Here is an 8,852-nt window from a genome sequence, read left to right as displayed (position 1 = left end):
GGAAAAAGACAACCAACCTCAAGCTCTAGAAGATAAGAATATATTTCTAGCTTAGGTTTTTCTTTGTAATGTCCACTGGACAGAATTTCCACTTGTAATATTTTGGTTTTTTATGTAATTTTAACCTTTGAATTTGATGTGTATTTTGGACTAAGTGTATGTAACCATAGAAGTGTTTTGGTACAACTGAGAGTGTTCCAATCTAGGGGTTGATTGTTGGGATGAGAAAATGGCTTAAGGAATATTGGAATCTTCTCAACCTCCCTAAAAATGGCTAAGTATGGAAATCGGGCACACTTAGGCCTCCGAGCAAGCTTTTACTTAAGCCTAGCATGGTATTTTTCCTTCCGGGCAAGGTTATCTTCATGAAGTCGTCTTTAGTGTCATTCCGAGCAAGGTTCCATATGTATAGCAAGGTTGTTCTTCTAATCCAAGCAAGGTTTGCTTCCCAACAAACTATTGGCTAAACCAAGCTTTCGAAGCCAAGTATTTTGGAAGATCTAGCAAGGTTATTCATTAATAAACAGTGGTCCGAGTATGCTTGAAGAAAATTGATAAAGAATTATCTTAAGGACTTTGTCGGGCAAGGTTCAACTCCGAGCAAGCTACAGTGTTACCAGAACACTTGGTTTTGCTAAATAAGTTTTTCATTAACAAAGAGTTGAAAGGATCTCTGAAGAACAAGTTTGCTCGTAGGATCATATCGGGCAAAGTTTGCTATGGTCAAGAAGATTGAAGTCTGCTAGGTGAATATTTTCTAAGGAAAATACTTTAAGTAAAGTCTACCCGGAAACTATTCCCCAGCACACTTTCGTTGTCTGGTCTACTCGAAGAAGACTAAAGCTCCAAAGCTTACCCGAAGACCTGTTTACACTTAGAATCATTTGTATTTTGATTTATTGAATATGTATCATTAATTAGGGTTTCTAGAACGAATGAAAGTTGTCAGGTAGGCTTATAAATAGAATAATTAGGGCACGCCTAAAAAGTAGACGTGAGACTAGAGACGGACAGCCGATATTATTCCTGACTTTGATATTAACGGTTGTTCTTTAATACGTCCTGACAAAAAACATTCCCTTTCTGTAACCCTGATTGATTCCCGTTTGTATTTATATTACTATAAATGGAAATCTTTTGAGTAACAGTATGTGTTTGTTTACTTTTGTATTTCCAAGCAATCTATATTGTGTTAGTGATTCTTCCGTTAACATGATATCTTTCTTACCTTAAAATAGCAAGTTGTTAAACTATCTTGCCAACACCTCATGGTGTGGGTTGCGACAGTTGTGTAGTGATCGTTATTGAGGACCAACAAGAGACGACGACCAATCGAGTTTAACGTTGGTGGCAATGTGATGGTCAAGGTCCCGCATTGGAAAGGAATTATTCTCTTCAGTAAGAGAGGAAAGTTAAGCCCTAGGTATATTGGACCGTTTAAGATTGTTGATCATGTGGGTGAAGTGGCTTACAAGCTAGAATTGCCTGAAGAGTTAGAAGGGATCCCTCTACTTTTCATGTTTCCCACTTGAGAAAATGCCTAGCTGATGACACGTCGCATGTGCCATTAGTAGACATTGAGGTTGATGAACAGTTAAACTATATCGAATAGCCTGTAGAGATAGTTGACCACAAGGAAAAGCATCTCCGTCATAAAATTATCCCTTTGGTGAAAGTAATATGGAAGCATCGTAAAGGACCGGATGCCACTTGGGAAGCTGAAGAAGATATGCGCAAGTTTTACCCGAATTTGTTTATGTAATAGTTAGGTTTCGGAGACGAAACCTCTTTAAGGAGGGAAGACTTGTAACATCCTACTTTCGGTTATAATAATTAATTAAATTTCGTTTATTCAATAATGTGTCGTATATCGGTTTAGATAATAAACTCTAAGAGGGTGGGCTTGGACTTTAGAAGATGAAATTAGAAAGGGAGTGGGCCTTAGGTCCATGGGCTTAAGAGTGTATAAATACCCCTTAAACTCTAATCCTTTCCATCTTTATCCATCCCTACACCATAGCCTACACCATCAAAAACACTCACAAACACCATCCTATATCCCGACCCAAGATCCGAAGGTGAAAACCCGAACCCGTTGGTACTAGAACATTGTGACGAAGCAAACAACATCAAGACTAGACCTTGTTCGTAAATCGACTCGTTTATGGTACGTTTATAACGGAAACTTGTTCGTTTAGGTTCGGATTTCATTTAGTAATCTTAGATTTGTATGAGTATGTTAAAAACTAATCAAACGCAACAAATCTTACTGAAATCCGTAAAAATTTGATGGGTTAATCGATTGATTAATGAACCGGGTTTAGAAATGAACAAATCGCACCCTTTAAAACCCGATGTTCGAAAGAATGGATGATTAGGTTTTATAGGCGCCGTGATTCCGAGTTGATTGATATCAGATTCGTGTTATGTCGTTGAGATTTGAGGTTCAATTGCATAATCAATTTGTGTTGACTGTTCTTGTTCATATCAATTTTGACTTTGACTTCCTAGTCAAAGTTTTGGATAAGATCTGATGGTCATTCGTTACTTACCAATTCGTTATGATTAAGATAACGAACTAGGTCATTCGTTACTCACCAATTCATTATTATATGATAACGAACCAGATAACGAGTTAAGTTGTGATAAGATAACAAACCAGATAACGAATCAAGTTGTGATAAGATAACGAGTTAGGTTATGATAAGATAATGAATTAGATAACGAATCATGCTTAATTCGTTATAGCGAATGAGTTAGAGAATTGAATAATAATTTAAAATCCTAAAGAAAATTGTGTTAAGACATTTAATGGAAATAATTTTTTTCCAAACTGACCTTGCAGCTTGACCCCAGCCAGGGGGTTTGCCCCATGGACCCTGCTGGAGGCTGCCACCCCTAGAACCCCACTGCCAGGGGCGCTGGCCCCGGACCCCCGTTCGTTGTGGATTTTCATTAAACTAGAAATGTGATATGGATAGTGATATTTGATTGATACGCGTAATCGTTATACAGTTAGTCGTGCCTAGCTAAAGAAAGGAATAACTATTGACTGTGAACGTAACAGGGCTCAGGTGAGTTTCTAGCCCCATTCCCTTGTTAAGTTTTCGGGGCTGTGTTCATACTCCATGTGAATATTAATACCCTTACCTTAAATGGTAAGTGTATGTCTTAATGATGAATGTGATAGTTATGTTTATATTATGAATGTATGCTTGATAGTAAGTGAACGATCTTCAGATATTGCACGTATCGTTAAGGAAGGTATAGAGTAGCAAGTATGATATGAGTATGTGAATGAAAGTATGTATGAATATTGCATGTATGCTATTATGAAAGGTATGCATGAATGTGATAATGATAATGATAAGGTTAAAGGGTTGCATACCCTAATAATATATGAGAAGGTTAAAAGGTTGCATACCCTAATAATATATGTGAATGTTATAGGGCGTAATGCTCTTTAAAACGCAATGTATGAATATAAAAGAAAGAAAGTATGAAGGTATGTAAGTATGTTACTAAAGAAAGTATGAAAGTATGAAGTAGGTACAGAAGTATGTAGTTATGGATGTGTTGTATATTGTATAATTAACTAGAACTCACTCAGCGTAGAATGCGCATGTGAGTAGAATGAGACGGCTGGCTTGAGCGGGGGCACATGACAGAAGAATAAGAGGCTGGAATATGAAGACACATAGTGTTTTAATTGATTTTTAATTTTGAAAGACAAGAATGACTGTTTAAAGACATGTTTATGATTTATGATGTAATGTGTAATGAAAGTTTTTATATTCCGCGAAAGTTTTAGTTAACTTTGATATTTAGAACTGTGTTAATGAGTAAATCCAACGTCCAATGTAGGACACCTGGATCGGGGCCTTACACACACACACACACACACACACATATATATATATGGGTAAAGTTAATCTACAAAGGAGAACAAAAATGAGAAGAATGAGAATGATTTATAGTCACACAAAAAAACCTCAAAAATAAAATTAAAAAAATAAATAAAAAAATTAAAACTCAAAATTTAATTAAAAAACGAAAAAAGTAAAAACACAAAAATGTTTTCACCATCTTTCTCGTTCTTATAAAAAAACACAATGGTAAGTGAAAAATGATGTTGTCTTCTTTTGTTTATCATTGTGTTTTATGTTTATTTTTATCATTGATTCTATATTTTTTCCTTGACATTGTGTATTTTTTTCTTTATATTGTGCTATATTACTCAACATTGTGTTATATTTTGTTTGGCATTATGCTATATTTTGCGATCTAATGTGTCGTTTTTTAGTTATAATTATGTTTTTTGTCCATTTTAGTCATTGGGTTTTTTCGTCAATTTTTTTGCGTATTTTTTTGAACGGAAATGATGGCGGAAACATTCTAGTTTTTTAATTTTTCATTTTTTATTTATAATTTGAGTTATGATTTTTATTATTTTTATTGAATTTATTTTTAAGGGATTTTTTGCGTGTTCACAAATTCTTCTCACATTTCTTATTTGTGTCTTCCTTTATATTTTAACTTTACCTATATATATATATATATATATATATATATATATGGATTAGGTCACGTGAGAACTATTTTGAAATTAAGAACTTTAAGAACCATTTTAGATCACAAAAAACACTATTTTTAACAAAAAAAATAAAAAAAAAATTATAAAACAAAAAAAAACTTGAAAATAAAAAAAGTAAAAAAACCAAAAATTTTTATTTTTCATCCCGGTTTTATAAAAAAAATTACAGGTTTAACAAAATTATACACATATATATAATACTTATTTTTTAAAGTTTATACATGTTTTTATACACATATTTACAATTTAAGATATATGATAATGTAGATGAAATTATACACATGTGTATAATACGAAGTTTTTTTTAGTTTTTTTTATGATACCGGAATGAAATATAAGAATTTTTGTTTTTTTATTTTTTAAAAATTTTGTTATTTTTTATTTTATGATTTTTTAAAATATATTTTTAGAGGTTTTTTTTAATAATTCAAAATGGTTCTCAAAGTTCTCAACTTTTAAATGGTTCTCTTAATATTATTACCATATATATATAGGGGTGAGTTAAAATAAAAAGAGATAGTTTTATAGGAAGAGTAAGAATAAATCTAGACCATTGGATCTATGATCTAGTGGTTGAGATTAATAGTTTCTAAAATAACAAATAGTTTCCTATGATCAAGTATTTAGGCTACATATTACCTTAAATAGGCTCTCATAGTTTCCTAACTCTCATTTTTAAGTTCTTCCTACTGTTCCTACAAAACTATACATTTTTATTTTAACCCTTTTCATATATATATATATATATATATATATATATATATATATATATATATATATATATATATATATATATATATATATATGGAGAGAAGGACTCATAACTTCCATCAAATCCAAAAATCCCCTCCATTGAAAAAGTATTTTGTGGTTTAATTCATCAAATCCTCAAATATATGAAACAAACAAGTTTTCATGATTCCATTTCCATACCTCATATATATCCATACCCCCTCTTAAAATCTCTCTGGATAAATTCTTCTTGAAACTCCCACGATTAAAACATGTTGCTTTCTTCACTTCTGTCTTTATCATAATCTTAACTATCAAAATTTTCGGATTAAATTAAAGTTTCAGAAATCAAAGTCTTACTCTGATGCAGTTTTCAAAAGTCAAAAACTCATATGTGGTTTATGGAAGAAGTAGAGTTCAAAAAACTTCATGATTCATATCTTCAGTCCAAGATGACCACTTCAACAGATACATACAGCCATTCTTGCCGTGTTTGGGTGCCGGGCCCAATCATTGTCGGAGCCGGTCCTTCAGGTCTTGCGGCTGCAGCTTGTCTCAAGAACCATGGCGTCCCGGCCATGATTCTTGAACGGGCAAACTGCATAGCTTCTTTATGGAAATTCCGGACCTACGACCGTCTTCGTCTACATCTTCCCAAACAATTCTGCTAGCTTCCCCTTTTGCCCTTTCCTGTAGATTTTCCAAGTTACCCTACCAAAGAGCAGTTCATATCCTATCTCGAAGCCTACGCGAAAATCTTCGATTTGAAGCCGGTGTTCAATGCGACAGTGGTGAGTGCAGAATTTGATGGGCTCTGGAGGGTGAAAACGAAGATAACTGAGTATGTTTCTCAATGGCTTATCGTCGCCACCGGTGAGAAAGCCGCGGAAGTTGTGCCTCCATTTGAGGGGATCAATGAGTTCAATGGACCCATCGTGCACACTAGTGCGTACAAAAGTGGTGAATGTTTTGAACATAAAAGTGTGTTGGTTGTGGGCTGTGGAAATTCTGGCATGGAGGTGTGCTTGGATCTTTGTAATTATAACGCTTTTCCATCACTAGTGATTAGAGATTCAGTATGTGCCTTTCTCTCTCTCAAGTTGCAAGATACATACATATATATATATATATGTGTGTGTGTCTGTAATCTACCAGTTTTATCTTGAAAAATAATAAATTTATGCAAGATTCTTTCAGTTTAAAGTTCGATTTCCAAACAATTTAAGTGTTTTGATTTTTGAAAAACTGCATCCAAGAAGTTTAAATAAATCAATACCAAATTACTAAAACTTAGGGTTTTCTCTACCCATATGGTTTTTCGTTGTTCTTACTGAAGGCTAATTACGGAGTTACGTCAGGTGGGCTGGCCGGCCGGAGAGGTTTGATTAGAATAAAGGGTTTTATGGTTAATTAGATCTCTTCTCGATCAAGTTGGTTTAACGCTATATATAATATGTATATATGTTAACCGAGTTTAGTTTGCTGTTTCTTTTGGCCATGTCTTGAATAAACAAAATTGCCAAATTACCAGTAGAGTAGAGGGATGGTACTGTTTCATTGAGCTTTTACTTTGTTGGATGTCTTTAGAGTGACTGATGTACTTCTACAATTATCATCTGTACTTGAAAAAGAAATCACAAAATTTATGAGAATATACTTTTCTTTTGTTAGAAGTATAGAATCAGTTTTATATGATCAATTTTTAATAAAACATGACTTGCGGTTTTCTAGGGTTAAAGCTTTCTTGAAATTCGTATGCATGCGCATTGCTGTTATTGTTTGAAACTCTCTCTTTTAAAGCAATCTGCAAGCTCACTGCTGTAAAAGATTCTATCCACTTCACTTGCTTTTGAAAACCCTATTTTTGATTTTATTTTATGGGGCCAACTTTTGCAGTTGCATGTGCTGCCACAAGAGATGTTTGGGATACCAACTTTTGGACTGTCAATCTGGTTACTTAAGTGGTTACCGGTACGAATAGTTGATCAGTTCTTGCTTTTTGCTTCGCGAATTATGATCGGTGACACGAGTCATCTTGGCCTCAATAGACCAAAACTTGGGCCACTCGAGCGAAAGAACATTTATGGCAAAACACCCGTAATGGATATAGGCACACTTGCGAAGATCAGAAGTGGAGATATCAAGGTATGCGCTTAGCTATATATCTACTTCTTCTCGATCTAGACTCATATCTCAATGCGTGTATATATACGTATATAAATTTAAACTGTATGCAACTGTACTATCATTTATTGTAGATCATCATGTTACAATTAAATGAATAAAACTAATTTGGAATGTGTATGGTTTATAGGTTTACCCCAAAATCAAGAAACTAGCATGTAACAGTGTGGAGTTTGTAGATGGAAGAATACAGAAATTTGATGCCATAGTTCTGGCCACAGGGTATAGAAGTAATGTTCCCACCTGGTTGAAGGTACGATCTGCTTGTAATTCTAACAAAGTCAATCATTATATATTTCAATTTAAATTTATTAATTATCATGCAAAATGTTTTTAATGTTCAAACTGATCAAGTAATGGCATAGAAATATGCACAAATGATAGTTTCGGTTAATTTCGATAATAGAAGTTTGACATTGAAACTAATTAAGCTATTAGCAGTAAGTAATTGTGAAGAAATTAAGATGTACGTTTATCCAACGAATTTTGGCTCTATCAGAATAATCTGGCGATTTTTGTTTTGTAGGAAACCAACTTATTTTCGGAGAAAGATGGGTTTCCCAGGAAAAAGTTCCCAGAAGGATGTAAAGGCGAGCATGGATTATATGTTGTAGGGTTTTCAAAACGAGGTTTGTTGGGGACATCTATAGAAGCTATGCGGGTCGCAGAAGACATTGCACCTCATTGGAACTCTAATGAAAGATGCCAGCTTCCGAAAGAGAAAAAAAATGGTATAGATTATTAAAGAATTGATAGTTACTTCATTTTCATGGGTGATTATAGATTTATTAGGAGATAAGTTTTATGTTTGACAAATGTGTATATAAAATATAGTTTGTACATAGTTCTTGTTGTGTATAGCTAATTATTAGGTTATATTTTGAGGTAAATATGATTGTTATTTTCTGTGTTTCTTATATGTTTGAAAATAGGGAGTTTTGAAAATATAATATATAATTCTGCATTATGTTTGATTTAGCACAATTTTTAGATTTGTAAAGATAATTTCTTCTAATGGAACAACCTTCAAATAGTATCCTCATTTTTGGTTGATTTTTCTGAATCTTTATACCCTTAATCATCATATAATGCATCTAGTAATCTTTTTCTTCCAAGGTTCTTGAAGTTCAATTCGAAATAACTAAATATTTGCATCAAAGGTTTTATAGCTTAGTGGTTTCGTGTGTTTTGAAAAGTGGACATTGATATTGATTTAAGAGTAGTATAAGAATTGTGTGACTTACCCTTTCTCAAAATATACAATATGTACAATGTACTTTTAAAGCTTGATTCGAAGATCTTGCAAAAGTAATTGATAAAAGTAATGTGCGATTTGGATGGG

General features: G+C 33.3%; 1 pseudogene across 1 annotated transcript; it reads left to right on the top strand.

Moving 5' to 3' along the window:
* The first annotated feature begins 5,430 nt into the window (after window positions 1-5,430).
* Window positions 5,431-8,467, top strand: LOC143562980 (indole-3-pyruvate monooxygenase YUCCA2-like; annotated as a pseudogene). Its single transcript, XR_013140584.1, has 4 exons — window positions 5,431-6,402; window positions 7,223-7,471; window positions 7,641-7,763; window positions 8,037-8,467. The product of XR_013140584.1 is annotated as an indole-3-pyruvate monooxygenase YUCCA2-like (transcript).
* The last annotated feature ends 385 nt before the right edge of the window (window positions 8,468-8,852 follow it).

This window comes from Bidens hawaiensis, unplaced genomic scaffold (assembly GCF_021521415.1).
Source record: "Bidens hawaiensis isolate Kalapana, Puna unplaced genomic scaffold, B.hawaiensis_p1.1 tig00021190_1, whole genome shotgun sequence".
Classification (NCBI taxonomy): domain Eukaryota; kingdom Viridiplantae; phylum Streptophyta; class Magnoliopsida; order Asterales; family Asteraceae; genus Bidens; species Bidens hawaiensis.
The sequence above is the reverse complement of the archived record's forward strand: the minus strand, read 5'-3'. Positions and strand labels throughout refer to the sequence as shown.